The 18,587-nt window shown below is 45.3% G+C and overlaps 1 protein-coding gene across 1 annotated transcript in view; it reads left to right on the forward strand.

Moving 5' to 3' along the window:
* Window positions 1–18,587, forward strand: part of LOC123761449 (high-affinity choline transporter 1-like) — a 1,078,813-nt gene that overhangs the window by 1,051,050 nt on the left and 9,176 nt on the right. The window lies entirely within an intron of this gene.

Raw genomic sequence — 18,587 nt, forward strand, 5'->3', positions numbered from 1 at the left:
CCATGGTGACCCACACACAGTCCCCATGGTGACCCACACACACAGTCACCCCCCCCATGGTGACCCCCACACACAGTCCCCCATGGTGACCCCCACACAGTCCCCATTGGTGACCCACACACAAGTCCCCATGGTGACCCACACACAGTCCCCATGGTGACCCCACACACAGTCCCCCATGGTGACCCCCCACACAGTCCCCATGGTGACCCCCACACAGTCCCCATGGTGACCCACACACAGTCCCCATGGTGACCCCACACACAGTCCCCATGGTGACCCACACACACAGTCCCCATGGTGACCCCACACACAGTCCCCATGGTGACCCCACACACACAGTCCCCATGGTGACCCCCACACACAGTCCCATGGTGACCCACACAACAGTCCCCATGGTGACCCACACACAGTCCCCATGGTGACCCACACACAGTCCCCATGGTGACCCACACAGTCCCCATGGTGACCCACACACAGTCCCCATGGTGACCACACAGTCCCCATGGTGACCCACACACAGTCCCCATGGTGACCCACACACAGTCCCCATGGTGACCCACACACAGTCCCCATGGTGACCCACACACAGTCCCCATGGTGACCCACACACAGTCCCCATGGTGACCCACACACAGTCCCCATGGTGACCCACACACAGTCCCCATGGTGACCCACACACAGTCCCCATGGTGACCCACACACAGTCCCCATGGTGACCCACACACAGTCCCCATGGTGACCCCCACACAGTCCCCATGGTGACCTACACACACAGTCCCCATGGTGACCCCACACACAGTCCCCATGGTGACCCCACACACAGTCCCCATGGTGACCCACACACACAGTCCCCATGGTGACCCACACACAGTCCCCATGGTGACCCACACACACAGTCCCCATGGTGACCCACACACACAGTCCCCATGGTGACCCACACACACAGTCCCCATGGTGACCCCACACAGTCCCCATGGTGACCCACACACACAGTCCCCATGGTGACCCACACACACAGTCCCCATGGTGACCCCCACACACAGTCCCCATGGTGACCCACACACAGTCCCCATGGTGACCCCACACACAGTCCCCATGGTGACCCCACACACAGTCCCCATGGTGACCCCACACAGTCCCCATGGTGACCCACACACACAGTCCCCATGGTGACCCACACACACAGTCCCCATGGTGACCCCCACACACAGTCCCCATGGTGACCCACACACACAGTCCCCATGGTGACCCCACACACAGTCCCCATGGTGACCCACACACAGTCCCCATGGTGAACACACACAGTCCCCATGGTGACCCACACACCAGTCCCCATGGTGACCCCCACACACAGTCCCCATGGTGACCCACACACACAGTCCCCATGGTGACCCCACACACAGTCCCCATGGTGACCCACACACACAGTCCCCATGGTGACCCACACACAGTCCCCATGGTGACCCACACACACAGTCCCCATGGTGACCCACACACAGTCCCCATGGTGACCCCACACACAGTCCCCATGGTGACCCCACACACAGTCCCCATGGTGACCCACACACAGTCCCCATGGTGACCCACACACACAGTCCCCATGGTGACCCACACACAGTCCCCATGGTGACCCACACACACACAGTCCCCATGGTGACCCCACACAGTCCCCATGGTGACCCCACACACAGTCCCCATGGTGACCCACACACAGTCCCCATGGTGACCACCCACACACAGTCCCCATGGTGACCCACACACACAGTCCCCATGGTGACCCCACACACAGTCCCCATGGTGACCCACACACAGTCCCCATGGTGACCCACACACAGTCCCCATGGTGACCCACACACAGTCCCATGGTGACCCACACACAGTCCCCATGGTGACCCACACACAGTCCCCATGGTGACCCACACACAGTCCCCATGGTGACCCACACACAGTCCCCATGGTGACCCACACACAGTCCCCATGGTGACCCACCACACAGTCCCCATGGTGACCCACACACAGTCCCCATGGTGACCCACACACAGTCCCCATGGTGACCCCACACACAGTCCCCATGGTGACCCCACACACAGTCCCCATGGTGACCCCACACACAGTCCCCATGGTGACCCACACACACAGTCCCCATGGTGACCCACACACAGTCCCCATGGTGACCCACACACAGTCCCCATGGTGACCCACACACACAGTCCCCATGGTGACCCACACACACAGTCCCCATGGTGACCCCCACACACAGTCCCCATGGTGACCCCACACACAGTCCCCATGGTGACCCACACACAGTCCCCATGGTGACCCCACACACAGTCCCCATGGTGACCCACACACAGTCCCCATGGTGACCCACACACAGTCCCCATGGTGACCCACACACACAGTCCCCATGGTGACCCACACACAGTCCCCATGGTGACCCACACACAGTCCCCATGGTGATACCACACAGTCCCCCATGGTGACCCACACACAGTCCCCATGGTGACCCCACACAGTCCCCATGGTGACCCACACACAGTCCCCATGGTGACCCACACACACAGTCCCCATGGTGACCCCACACACAGTCCCCATGGTGACCCACACACAGTCCCCATGGTGACCCACACACACAGTCCCCATGGTGACCCACACACAGTCCCCATGGTGACCCACACACACACAGTCCCCATGGTGACCCACACACACAGTCCCCATGGTGACCCCCACACACAGTCCCCATGGTGACCCCACACACAGTCCCCATGGTGACCCACACACAGTCCCCATGGTGACCCACACACACAGTCCCCATGGTGACCCACACACAGTCCCCATGGTGACCCCACACACACAGTCCCCATGGTGACCACACACAGTCCCCATGGTGACCCCCACACACAGTCCCCATGGTGACCCCACACACACAGTCCCCATGGTGACCCCAACACAGTCCCCATGGTGACCCCACACACACAGTCCCCATGGTGACCCACACACACACAGTCCCCATGGTGACCCCACACACACAGTCCCCATGGTGACCCCACACACACAGTCCCCATGGTGACCCACACACAGTCCCCATGGTGACCCCACACGCAGTCCCCATGGTGACCCACCACACACAGTCCCCATGGTGACCCACACACAGTCCCCATGGTGACCCACACACAGTCCCCATGTGACCCACACACAGTCCCCATGGTGACCCACACACAGTCCCCATGGTGACCCACACACAGTCCCCATGGTGACCCCCACACAGTCCCCATGGTGACCCACACACACAGTCCCCATGGTGACCCACACACAGTCCCCATGGTGACCACACACACAGTCCCCATGGTGACCCACACACAGTCCCCATGGTGACCCCACACACAGTCCCCATGGTGACCCACCACACAGTCCCCAATGGTGACCCCACACCACAAGTCCCCATGGTGACCCACACACACAGTCCCCATGGTGACCCACACACACAGTCCCCATAGTGACCCCACACGACAGTCCCCATGGTGACCCACACACAGTCCCCATGGTGACCCACACACACAGTCCCATGGTGACCCACACACACAGTCCCCATGGTGACCCCCACACAGTCCCCATGGTGACCCACACCACACAGTCCCCATGGTGACCCACACACACAGTCCCCATAGTGACCCCCACACACAGTCCTCATGGTGACCCACACACAGTCCCCATGGTGATCCCCACACAGTCCCCATGGTTGACCCACACACAGTCCCCATGGTGATTCCCCACACAGTCCCATGGTGACCCACACACACAGTCCCCATGGTGACCCACACACACAGTCCCCATTGTGACCCCCACAGCACACAGTCCCCATGGTGACCCACACACACAGTCCCCATGGTGACCCACACACACAGTCCCCATGGTGACCCGCACACACAGTCCCCATGGTGACCCACACACACACAGTCCCCATGGTGACCCACACACACAGTCCCCATGGTGACCCACACACACACAGTCCCATGGTGACCCACACACACAGTCCCCATGGTGACCCACACACACACAGTCCCCATGGTGACCCACACACACACAGTCCCCATGGTGACCCACAACACACAGTCCCCATGGTGACCCACACACACAGTCCCCATGGTGACCCCACACACACAGTCCCCATGGTGACCCACACACACACAGTCCCCATGGTGACCCACACACAGTCCCCATGGTGACCCACACACACACAGTCCCCATGGTGACCCCACACACAGTCCCCATGGTGACCCACACACAGTCCCCATGGTGACCCCACACACAGTCCCCATGGTGACCCACACACACAGTCCCCATGGTGACCCACACACACACAGTCCCCATGGTGACCCACACACACAGTCCCCATGGTGACCCACACACACACAGTCCCCATGGTGACCCACACACACACAGTCCCCATGGTGACCCCACACACACAGTCCCCATGGTGACCCCACACACACACAGTCCCCCATGGTGACCCCACACACAGTCCCCCATGGTGACCCACACACACACAGTCCCCATGGTGACCACACACAGTCCCCATGGTGACCCACACACACAGTCCCCATGGTGACCCACACACACAGTCCCCCATGGTGACCCACACACACAGTCCCCATGGTGACCCCACACACACAGTCCCCATGGTGACCCACACACACACAAGTCCCCATGGTGACCCCCACACACACACAGTTCCCCATGGTGACCCACACACACAGTCCCCATGGTGACCCCCCACACACACAGGTCCCCATGGTGACCCCCACACCACACAGTCCCCATGGTGACCCCCACACACACAGTCCCCATGGTGACCCACACACACACAGTCCCCATGGTGACCCCACACACAGTCCCCATGGTGACCCCCACACACACAGTCCCCATGGTGACCCCACACACAGTCCCCATGGTGACCCACACACACAGTCCCCATGGTGACCCATACACACACAGTCCCCATGGTGACCCACACACACAGTCCCCATGGTGACCCCCACACACAGTCCCCATGGTGACACACACACACACAGTCCCCATGGTGACCCACACACACAGTCCCCATGGTGACCCACACACACATAGGCCCCATGGTGACCCACACACAGTCCCCATGGTGACCCACACACACAGTCCCCATGGTGACCCATACACACACAGTCCCCATGGTGACCCACACACACAGTCCCCATGGTGACACACACACAGTCCCCATGGTGACCCACACACACAGTCCCCATGGTGACCCATACACACAGTCCCCATGGTGACCCACACAGTCCCCATGGTGACCCGCACACACAGTCCCCCATGGTGACCCACACACACACAGTCCCCCATGGTGACCCACACACACACAGTCCCCATGGTGACCCACACACACACAGTCCCCATGGTGACCCACACACACACAGTTCCCATGGTAACCCACACACACACAGTCCCCATGGTGACCCATACACACACAGTCCCCATGGTGACCCACACACACAGTCCCCCATGGTGACCCACACACACACAGTCCCCATGGTGACCCACACAGTCCCCATGGTGACCCACACACACACAGTCCCCATGGTGACCCACACACACAGTCCCCATGGTGACCCACACACACAGTCCCCATGGTGACCCACACACAGTCCCCATGGTGACCCACACACACAGTCCCCATGGTGACACACACACACACACAGTCCCCATGGTGACCCACACACACAGTCCCCATGGTGACCCCCACACACACAGTCCCCATGGTGACCCCCACACACACAGTCCCCATGGTGACCCCCACACACACAGTCCCCATGGTGACCCCCACACACACAGTCCCCATGGTGACCCACACACACAGTCCCCCATGGTGACCCACACACACACAGTCCCCATGGTGACCCACACAGTCCCCATGGTGACCCCCACACACACAGTCCCCATGGTGACCCACACACACAGTCCCCATGGTGACCCACACACACAGTCCCCATGGTGACCCCCACACACAGTTCCCATGGTGACCCACACACACAGTCCCCATGGTGACCCACACACACACAGTCCCCATGGTGACCCACACACACAGTCCCCATGGTGACCCACACACAGTCTCCATGGTGACCCCCACACAGTCCCCATGGTGACCCACACACACACAGTCCCCATGGTGACCCACACACAGTCCCCATGGTGACCCCCACACACACAGTCCCCATGGTGACCCACACACACACAGTCCCCATGGTGACCCACACACACACAGTCCCCATGGTGACCCCCACACAAGTAGTAGGTAGTAGTAGGGCAACCCGTTCTCGCAAATTCGTAAAGTCAATATTGACTTATTAACTACGTGCATAGGTGATATACTAAACATAATAGATACCCCTAAAAAGATTCATAGAAAACACCGACCTTACCTAACCTTGTTAGTATCTTAAGATAAGCATCTTATTGCTTCGTAATTACAATTATTACTTAACCTATACCTATTATAGGTTAGGTAATAATTGTAATTACGAAGCAATAAGATGCTTATCTTAAGATACTAACAAGGTTAGGTAAGGTCGGTGTTTTCTATGAATCTTTTTAAGGGTATCTATTATGTTAAGTATGTCACCTATGCACATATTTAATAAGTCAATATTGACATATTAAACTTGCGAGAACGGGTTGAGTTGGGAGTAAGCCGTACAGGGGATATTTTGTTTCTGGGAAAATATCACGCATATGGCGTAGGGTTTTCAGGTCAAATATCCTCCATATGGCACCGGGTTTTCAGGTCAAATATCCCGCATACGGCTTCGGGTTTTTCAGGTCAGAAATATCCCGCATATGGCTTCGGGTTTTTCAGGTCAGAAATATCCCGTTTAAGACCCAGGGTTTTCAGGTCAAATATCCCATTTAAGACCCAGGGTTTTCAGGTCAAATATCCCGTTTAAGACCCAGGGTTTTCAGGTCAAATATCCCGTTTAAGACCCAGGGTTTTCAGGTCAAATTTCCTCCAAATGAGCCAGGGTTTTTCAGGTAAATTTGGGCAGTCACAGATTAGGAAGTAAGGAATTCTTATGAGAAAAATAATTTCCGAGATTTTTGAAGTTTGTTAAAAGTTCTTATGATGAAAATAATATCATAGAAGTTTGTTAAAGTTCTTATGGGAGAAATTCAAATATCGTGTTTATGAGCCAGGGTTTTTCAGGAAAAATTTGGGCAATCACAGATTTGAACCTAGTATATGTCTATATAACTGAATCATTACCCTCCATCCCCCTCCCCTACCTTCCCCTCCCCCTGCATCTCCCACTCATACCTCACACCCCCTCCCTCCCCCTGACCTCACTATCTCCCGCGTCACCTGTGTTTACGCCGCCAGCCAGACGCCCTGGGTCATGTCACCTCCGTAATCTTATCATATCTTCTCCATAATATCTGGACCGTTCCCTCTCCTTTTCATTAAACTAGTCAGTTTTACACAAATAAATCGTGTTAGTAAGCAAGTTCTAGCTCCTGTCCCCGCCTTAGTTTTACTAATACATCTTCTTTAGTATCCAATCATTTTCTTCGAGATTTAAAACACAGCTATTTCAAATGTATTAAAATACAATAATTTAGTTATCGAGCTCCAGCTCCTGTCCCCCGCCGTAGTTCCCCTCCTATATCCTCATTAATACCTAACCAATCCCCCTAAAATTCTAAACAGCCATATTTCGTATGTAGTAAAATAAATTGTGTTAGTAAGCAAGTTCTAGCTCTTGTCCCCCACCTTAGTTTATTTGTACAAGATCGTTAGTAACAGACCAATTTCACCGAAATTTAAAGCAGACATACTTCAAACGTAGTAATTCAAATCTAACAGTTAACGAGCTCCAGCTCTCGTCCCCCACCTTAGTTCAGTTGTACAAGTTCTTTAGTAACAAACCAATATTCCCGAAATTTAAAGCAGACATACTTCAAAGTTAGTAAATCAAATCAAAACAGTTAACGAGCTCCAGCTCTCGTCCCCTACCCTCTATCCCCCTCAAGTCTTTGTTAATATCCTATCAATTCCCCTGAAATTTTTACCCTTTGTATTTCAGACACCGTAAATAAGATCAAAAGAGTTAACGAGCTCCAGCTCTCGTCCCCACCTTAGTTCTCGCTCGTATCTTTGTAAATAACTCGTCAATATCCCAGAAATTTTTACCCTCAGTATTTCAGACATAGTAAATATGATGTAAACAATAATAAAACTCTTGCTCTTGTCCTCTGTCCAAGTTCACTCCTGTAAATTCATTACTATCAGTCCAAATCCCCCTGAGATTTAAACACCCAACTACATTTTCAGACCCTCTGCAAATAAATCAAACTGAAATTACCGATTTCCGACTCATGTGCTTCACATGTTCAGTGTTCATTCTTTGTATTCCCTATGTTCCTTATCATGTCTTCATATTCTCTGTAAGTTCATATTCCCTGCATGTTCACTGTGTTCATCAACTTTTCTTACATGTTTTCTGTGATCACCATATGTTCACTGTGTTCATTCCCTTACTTAGCCTCAATTTTTTATGTTCTTTGTTTCTTTAAACCTATTTGTTTCTTCCATTCACTAACTACTTCTTTGTCAAATATTAGCATCAGCAATACAGTTCTCCCAACAAATTTAGTCACCCAGTTTTATTTGCAAAACTATGTCAAAGTAATTCTCGTAGTCAACTTAATAGTTCTACCAACCCTGTTCTTAAACAAATCTACACTTTATTCAGTTCCAAATTTACAAAGACAAACTTTTCTTGTAACTTCATATCTAAAATAACTTGTCAATCAACAGAAAATAGTCAGGATTAATCTCGTTCAACACTGCATTTAACTAAAACAACCTTTCTCTTAGCTAAAAATAGTCAAAGGAAACTTTCCAACACTGTTCATAACTAACTTTATCCATCGTCAATCAACTAAAAAATAATAACTTTCATCATTTCTTAACTAAACTTATTCCCTAGTCATCAGAAAATAACCGTGTTCTTCATGTTTCTTTGTCATTTCATAACTAAAATTATCCATCAATCAACAGAACAAGTAATGTTCATCATGTTTTTGTCTTTTTATTTAAACTAAAAATATTCATCAGTCAACTAAAAATAGTCACTTTCATCATGTTTCCTTGTCATTTCTTAACTGAAATATCACTTCTCTCATCTGAAAATAGTCAAGTGTAGTCTCTTTCCAACACTATTCTTAACGAAAGTAACCTTTCACTTCGCTAAAAAAAAAGTCATATTCATCATTGTTCCTAACTAAAATTATGTCGTTAAGTAAGAAATATAGTCAAAGATATCTATCATCGCCGTTCTTAACTGACATTTATACTTTGTGGAGCACTAAAATAGTCACTGTCATCATATTTTTCATGTCTTTCCTCAACTAAAAATAGTCAAATGAAACTTTTTCAGCACTTTCGTAAGTAACAGTATACTTCATGGAATAAGAAAAATAGTCAAAGACACTCTTCGAGATATCAAAGACACTCTCTAACACTCAAAAAATTTACTCGCATCCTCAAAGTCATTCTCAGTCATCAAAAAGTTAATCTCAGTCATCAAATGTTATTCTCTAAGTAACCTTTCGTTCATCAGAGAAACTTTCTAAGACGTATTTGTTCATTTAAGTTAATCTCAGAGGCATAAAAGTTATTCTCAGAGCTATCAAAATTATTCTCGATGTCATCAAAAATGTATTTTTACGTACTCAAAAGTTAATCTCTGTCATCAAAGTTGTTCTGTAAGATATCTTCGAGACATCAAAGTTACTCTTCAATACATCAAAGACGCATTCAAAATACTACTCAGGTTCTCAGAAGTCATCAAAGATTTTCTTAGTCACCAAAGGCATTCCAAGAGACGTTAAAAATTAATCTCAGTCATCAAACTTGTTCTCAAAGTCATCAAAGTTATTTTCAGAGACATCTAAAGTTATTATGTAAGACATAAAAGTTATTCTCAGAGACATCAAATGTTATTCTCGAAGTCATCAAAGATATTCTCAGAGTCATCAAAGGTAATCTCTAACTCACTTTCGTTCAACATAGTAATTCTCTAAGTCATCAAAGTTATTCTCTAAGACAACAAAGTCATTCTCAGAGTCATCAAAAGTTATTCTCAGAGTCACCTTCGTTATTCAAAGAAGCCTTCTGAGACATCCTCGTTCAACAAAACTGTCCTCAGAGCCATCAATAAGTTAAATACAGTCATCAAAGTTATTCTCTAAGTAACTTTTCGTTCATCAGAGAAGCTTTCTAAGACATCTTTGTTCATCAAAGTTGTTCTCTAAGACATCAATATTGTTCTCTAAGACATCAATATTGTTCTCTAAGACATCAAAGATGTTCTCTAAATCATAAAAGTTAATCTCTAAGTCACCTTCGTTCATTAGAGAAACTTTCCAAAACATCTTCGTTGATCAAAGTTATTCTCAGAGTCATCAAAAGTGATCTCTAATTCACCTTCGTTCACCAAAAGTTGTTCTCTAAGACACCTTCGTTCATCAAAGAAACTCTCCTTCTTCCATCAAGTTATACTTTAAGACAAAGTTGTTGTTCTCTAAGACATCTTCAGGCATAAAATTTCTCTCCAAAAATGTAACTAGTTCAGCTTTTCATACCAAACCTGCACTTCTGTTAAAATATATTTTCTTAGTCACTTTACCTTAAAACTGTTCTCTGAACTATACTGCTTAAACCTACAAACCTATCCTCTCCACCCAATGTTACTTAGTTAACCTAACTTACCTAACTTAACTTATCCTGCTTAACCTAACTTACCTTACCTTACCTATCTTACCCAACTTACATAACTTAACCTAACTTAACCTGCTTAACCTAACTTACCTTACCTTACCTAACTTACCTAACTTAACCTAACTTATCCTGCTTAACCTAACTTACCTACCTCACCTAACCTAACCTTACATTCCCAAACTGATGTATCCTAACTTATCTAGTCCAACCAGACATGACCTAACTTACATAATTATTCCTGCTTATCTTTGTGTTTCGTCAATCATTGTCTCATATTCATTTGCTCGTGTCAATAGTTAACTTCTCAAATGGTCACTTATGCATTTCAAGTGCTATTTGTTAAAGATTGGAAATTTAAGCATTTCAAAGGATTTTTGTTATATATGGGCATTTACTCATTTCAAGGGTTAATTTCTGAAATGGACATTTTGCATTTCAATTGTTATTTGTTTAAGATTGGGTGTTTAACCATTTCAAAGGATTTTTGTTATATATGGGAGTTTACTCGTTTCAAGGGCTAATTTCTCAAATGGTCATTTTTGCAGATCAAGGGTTATTTGTTAAAGTTCATCAAGTTGCTCATAAGTTGTATTTATTATGTTTGTTATCATTTGTTCCTATTCCCCATCCCTTTAACCTATCCTCTTTATTCTTAGTGTATTCATTATGTTGGTTATCATATGTTCTTATTTCCCAACCCTTTAACCTAACCTTTCAGATGTAGTTTATTGTGTTTTGACGTATATGTTGAATTTATTATCCTTATCCTAACCTTTCAGATGTAGTTTTGTTTCTTCTTTGTATATTTTACCCAAACCCACCATCCCCCTTAACCTTCTTTCCTTCTTTTACTTTGTTTTCACATATAAGTTCATTCTTTATCTTAGTAATAATATAAGTATAGTAGTAAAGAGAAAGATCTACTAAGACTTGAAATTGAGAAAAACAAGAGAACAAGGGAGTGAGAGCATGAAAAGAGGAGAAAAGAGCAAGAGAGAGGGGGAGGAAGAGCATGGGAGCACTAAGACTTGAATTTGAGAAAAGGAAAACTAAGTGAATGAGAGAGAGTGAGAGAATGGGAGCATTAACACTTGAATTTGAGAAAATAAGAGCATTTGAGCAAATGAGTGAGAGAGAGGGGGAGGAAGAGAGAGAGATAGAAAAAAGGGGGGTTAGAAGGAGTAGGAGAAAACAAAGTAAAATATTTTACCCAAACCCATCATCCCACTTAACCTTCTTTCCTTCTTTTACTTTGCTTTCTCCTACTCCTTCTAACCCCCCTATTTTCTATCTCTCTCCCTTATTCTCTCTCTTCCTTCCCCCTCTATCTCACTCATTTGCTCAAATGCTCTTATTTTCTCAAATTCAAGTCTTAATGCTCCCATTCTCTCACTCTCTCTCATTCACTTAGTTTTTCTTTTTCTCAAATTCAAGTCTTAGTGCTCCCATGCTCTTCCTCCCCCTCTCTCTTACTCTTTTCTCCTCTTTTCATGCTCTCACTCCCTTGCTCTCTTGTTTTTCTCAATTTCAAGTCTTAGTAGATCTTTCTCTTTACTACTATACTTATATTATTACTAAGATAAAGAATGAACTTATATGTGAAAACAAAGTAAAAGAAGGAAAGAAGGTTAAGGGGGATGGTGGGTTTGGGTAAAATATACAAAGAAGAAACAAAACTACATCTGAAAGGTTAGAATAAGGATAATAAATTCAACATATACGTCAAAACACAATAAACTACATCTGAAAGGTTAGGTTAAAGGGTTGGGAAATAAGAACATATGATAACCAACATAATGAATACACTAAGAATAAAGAGGTTAGGTTAAAGGGATGGGGAATAGGAATAAATGATAACAAACAGAATAAATACAACTTAAGAGCAACCTGATGAACTTTAACAAATAACCCTTGATCTGCAAAAATGACCATTTGAGAAATTAGCCCTTGAAACGAGTAAATTCCCATATATAACAAAAATCCTTTGAAATGGTTAAACACCCAATCTAAAACAAATAACACTTGAAATGCAAAATGTCCATTTGAGAAATTAACCCTTTGAAATCAGTAAATGCCCATATATAACAAAAATCCTTTGAAATGCTTAAATATCCGATCTTTAACAAATAGCACTTGAAATGCATAAGTGACCATTTGAGAAGTTAACTATTGACACGAACAAATGAATATGAGACAATGATTGACGAAACACAAAGATAAGCAGGAATAATTATGTAAGTTAGGTCATGTCTGGTTGCACTAGATAAGTTAGGATGCATCAGTTTGGGAATGTAAGGTTAAGTTAGGTAAGTTAGGTTAAGCAGGATAAGTTAGGTTAAGTTAGGTAAGTTAGGTAAGGTAAGGTAAGTTAGGTTAAGCAGGATAAGTTAGGTAAGTAAGGTTAACTAAGTAACATTGGGTGGAGAGGATAGGTTACGTAGGGTTAAGCAGTATAGTTCAGAGAACAGTTTTAAGGTAAAGTGACTAAGAAAATATATTTTAATAGAAGTGCAGGTTTGGTATGAAAAGCTGAACTAGTTACATTTTTGGAGAGAAGTTTTATGCCTGAAGATGTCTTAGAGAACAACAACGTTGTCTTAAAGAATAACTTGATGGAAGAAGGAGAGTTTCTTTGATGAACGAAGGTGTCTTAGAGAACAACTTTTGGTGAACGAAGGTGAATTAGAGATCACTTTTGATGACTCTGAGAATAACTTTGATCAACGAAGATGTTTTGGAAAGTTTCTCTTATGAACGAAGGTGGCTTAGAGATTAACTTTTATGATTTAGAGAACATCTTTGATGTCTTAGAGAACAATATTGATGTCTTAGAGAACAACTTTGATGAAGAAAGATGTCTAAGAAAGCTTCTCTGATGAACGAAAAGTTACTGAGAGAATAACTTTGATGACTGTATTTAACTTTTTGATGGCTCTGAGGACAGTTTTGTTGAACGAGGATGTCTCAGAAGGCTTCTTTGAATAACGAAGGTGACTCTGAGAATAACTTTTGATGACTCTGAGAATGACTTTGTTGTCTTAGAGAATAACTTTGATGACTTAGAGAATTACTATGTTGAACGAAAGTGAGTTAGAGATTACCTTTGATGACTCTGAGAATATCTTTGATGACTCTGAGAATATCTTTGATGACTTCGAGAATAACATTTGATGTCTCTGAGAATAACTTTTATGTCTTACAAAATAACTTTAGATGTCTCTGAAAATAACTTTGATGACTTTGAGAACAAGTTTAATGAACAAAGATGTTTTGGAAAGTTTCTCTGACGAACGAAGGCGACTCTGAGAATACCTTTGATGACTCTAAGATTATCTTTGATGACTTTGAGAACAAGTTTGATGACTGAGATTAATTTTTAACGTCTCTTGGAATGCCTTTGGTGACTCTGAGAAAATCTTTGATGACTTTGAGAATGACTTCAGAGAACCTGAGTAGTATTTTGAATGCGTCTTTGATGTATTGAAGAGTAACTTTGATGTCTCGAAGATATCTTACAGAACAACTTTGATGACAGACATTAACTTTTGAGTACGTGAAAATACATTTTTGATGACATCGAGAATAATTTTGATAGCTCTGAGAATAACGTTTATGCCTCTGAGATTAACTTTAATGAACAAAGACGTCTTAGAAAGTTTCTCTGATGAACGAAAGGTTACTTAGAGAATAACATTTGATGACTGAGATTAACTTTTTGATGACTCTGAGAATAACTTTGAGGATGCGAGTAAATTTTTTGAGTGTTAGAGAGTGTCTTTGATATCTCGAAGAGTGTCTTTGACTATTTTTCTTACTCCATGAAGTAACTGTTACTTAGGAAAGTGCTGAAAAAGTTACATTTGACTATTTTTAGTTGAGGAAAGACATGAAAAATATGATGACAGTGACTATTTTAGTGCTCCACAAAGTATAAATGTCAGTTAAGAACGGCGATGATAGATATCTTTGACTATATTTCTTACTTAACGACACATAATTTTAGTTAGGAACAATGATGAATATGACTATTTTGTTTAGCGAAGTGAAAGGTTACTTTCGTTAAGAATAGTGTTGGAAAGAGACTACACTTGACTATTTTCAGATGAGAGAAGTGATATTTCAGTTAAGAAATGACAAGGAAACATGATGAAAGTGACTATTTTTAGTTGACTGATGAATATTTTTAGTTAAAACAAAAAGACAAAAACATGATGAACATGACTTTTTCTGTTGATTGATGGATAATTTTAGTTATGAAATGACAATGAAACATGAAGAACACGGTTATTTTCTGATGATTAGGGAATAAGTTTAGTTTAGAAATAATGAAAGTTATTAATATTTTTTTGTTGATTGACGATGGATAAAGTTAGTTATGAACAGTGTTGGAAAGATTCCTTTGACTATTTTTAGCTAAGAGAAAGGTTGTTTTAGTTAAATACAGTGTTGAACGAGATTAATCCTGACTATTTTATGTTGATTGACAAGTAATTTTAGATACGAAGTTACAAGAAAAGTTTGTCTTTGTAAATTTGGAACTGAATAAAGTGTAGATTTGTTTAAGAACAGGGTTGGTAGAACTATTAAGTTGACTACGAGAATTACTTTGACATAGTTTTGCAAATAAAACTGGGTGACTAAATTTGTTGGGGGAACTGTATTGCTGATGCTAATATTTGACAAAGAAGTAGTTAGTGAATGGAAGAAACAAATTGGTTTAAAGAAACAAAGAACATAAAAAATTGAGGCTAAGTTAGGGAATGAACACAGTGAACATACGGTGATCACAGAAAACATGTAAGAAAAGTTGATGAACACAGTGAACATGCAGGGAATATGAACTTACAGAGAATATGAAGACATGATAAGGAACATAGGGAATACAAAGAATGAACACTGAACATGTGAAGAACATGAGTTGGAAATCGGTAATTTCAGTTTGATTTATTTGCAGAGGGTCTGAAAATGTAGTTGGGTGTTTAAATCTCAGGGGGATTTGGACTGATAGTAATGAATTTACAGGAGTGAACTTGGACAGAGGAAAAGAGCTAGAGTTTTATAATTGTTTACATCATATTTACTATGTCTGAAATACAGAGGGGTAAAAATTTCCGGGAAATTGACGGGTTATTTACAAAGATACGAGCGAGAACTAAGGTGGGGACGAGAGCTGGAGCTCGTTAACTCTTTTGATCTTATTTACGGTGTCTGAAATACAGAGCGTAAAAATTTCAGGGGAATTGATAGGATATTAACAAAGACTTGAGGGGGATATAGGGTGGGGGACGAGAGCTGGAGCTCGTTAACTGTTTTGATTTGATTTACTAACTTTGCAGTATGTCTGCTTTAAATTTCGGTGAAATTGGTCTGTTACTAACGATCTTGTACAACTGAACTAAGGTGGGGGACAAGAGCTAGAGTTTGATAATTGTTTGGATCCTATTTACTATGTCTGAAATACAGAGGGTATAAATTTCAGGGAATTTGATAGGATATTAGCGAAGATACGGGACGGAAGTAAGGTGGGGGATGAGAGCTGGAGCTTGGTAACGGACTTGATCTTATTTAGTGTGTCTGAAACACAGAGGGTTAACATTTCAGGGAAGTTGTTTAGGTATTAACGAAGATACGAGAGAGAGCTAAGGCGGAGGACAAGAGCTGGAACTTGCTTACTAACACGATTTATTTTACTACATACGAAATATGGCTGTTTAGAATTTTAGGGGGATTGGTTAGGTATTAACGAGGATATGAGAGGGGAACTACGGCGGGGGACAGGAGCTGGAACTCGATAACTAAATTATTGTATTTTATTACGTTTGAAATAGCTGTGTTTTAAATCTCGAAGAAAATGATTGGATACTAAAGAAGATGTATTAGTAAAACTAAGGCGGGGACAGGAGCTAGAACTTGCTTACTAACACAATTTGTGTTAAACTGACTAGTTTAATGAAAAGGAGAGGGAACGGTCCAGATATTATGGAGAAGATATGATAAGATTACGGAGGTCACTTGACCCAGGGCGTCTGGCTGGCGGCGTAAGGTACACACAGGTGACGCGGGAGAGTGTGAGGTAAGGGGGAGGGAGGGGGTGTGAGGTATGAGCGGGAGATGCAGGGGAGGGGAAGGTAGAGGAGGGGGATGGCAGGGTAATGATTCAGTTATATAGACATATACTAGGTTCAAATCTGTGACCTCCCAAATTTGGCTGAAAAACCCTGGCTCATAAACACGATATTTGAATTTCTCCCATAAGAACTTTAACAAACTTCTATGATATTATTTTCATCATAAGAACTTTTAACAAACTTCTAAAATCTCGGAAATTATTTTTCTCATAAGAATTCCTTACTTCCTAATCTGTGACTGCCCAAATTTACCTGAAAACCCTGGGTCTTAAACGGGATACTTGACCTGAAAACACTGGGTCTTAAACGGGATATTTGACCTGAAAACCCTGGGTCTTAAACGGGATATTTCTGACCTGAAAAACCCGAAGCCGTATGCGGGATATTTGACCTGAAAACCCGGTGCCATATGGGGGATATTTGACCTGAAAACCCTACGCCATATGCGTGATATTTTCCCAGAAACAAAATATCCCCTGTACGGCTTACTCCCTACTACTCACACAGTCCCCATGGTGACTCCCACACAGTCACCATGGTGACCCCCACACAGTCCCCATGGTGACCCCTATACACAGTGTCCCCCATGGTGACCCCCACACACAGTGTCCCCCATGATGACCCCCACACACAGTGTCCCCATGGTGACCCCCACACACAGTGTCCCCCATGGTGACCCCCACACACAGTGTCCCCATGGTGACACACACACACAGTGTCCCCCATGGTGACACCCACACACAGTGTGTCCCCATGGTGACACCCACACACAGTGTCCCCCATGGTGACCCCCACACACAGTGTCCCCATGGTGACCCCCACACACAGTGTCCCCCATGGTGACCCCCACACACAGTGTCCCCATGGTGACACACACACAGTGTCCCCCATGGTGACACCCACACACAGTGTGTCCCCATGGTGACCTCCACACACAGAGTGTCCCCATGGTGACACCCACACACAGTGTGTCCCCATGGTGACCCCACACACACAGTGTGTCCCCATGGTGACCCCTACACAGAGTGTGTCCCCATGGTGACCCCTACACACAGTGTGTCCCCATGGTGACCCCTACACACAGTGTCCCCATGGCTGCCCACACACACAGTGTCTCCATGGTGACCCCCCCCCACACAGTGTCCCCCATGGTGACACCCACACACAGTGTCCCCCATGGTGACACCCACACACAGTGTGTCCCCATGGTGACACCCACACACAGTGTCCCCCATGGTGACACCCACACACAGTGTCCCTATGGTGACACCCACACACAGTGTGTCCCCATGGTGACACCCACACACAGTGTGTCCCCATGGCTACCCACACACACACAGTGTCTCCATGGTGACACCCACACACAGTGTCCCCCATGGTGACACCCACACACAGTGTCCCCCATGGTGACACCCACACACAGTGTCCCCCATGGTGACACCCACACACAGTGTGTCCCCATGGTGACACCCACACACAGTGTCCCCCATGGTGACACCCACACACAGTGTCCCCCATGGTGACACCCACACACAGTGTCTCCCATGGTGACGCCCACACACAGTGTCCCCATGGTGACCCCACACACACAGTGTCCCCATGGTGACCCCCACACACAGTGTGTCCCCATGGCTACCCACACACAC

The sequence above is a fragment of the Procambarus clarkii genome, chromosome 7 (genome assembly GCF_040958095.1).
Source record: "Procambarus clarkii isolate CNS0578487 chromosome 7, FALCON_Pclarkii_2.0, whole genome shotgun sequence".
NCBI lineage: Eukaryota > Metazoa > Arthropoda > Malacostraca > Decapoda > Cambaridae > Procambarus > Procambarus clarkii.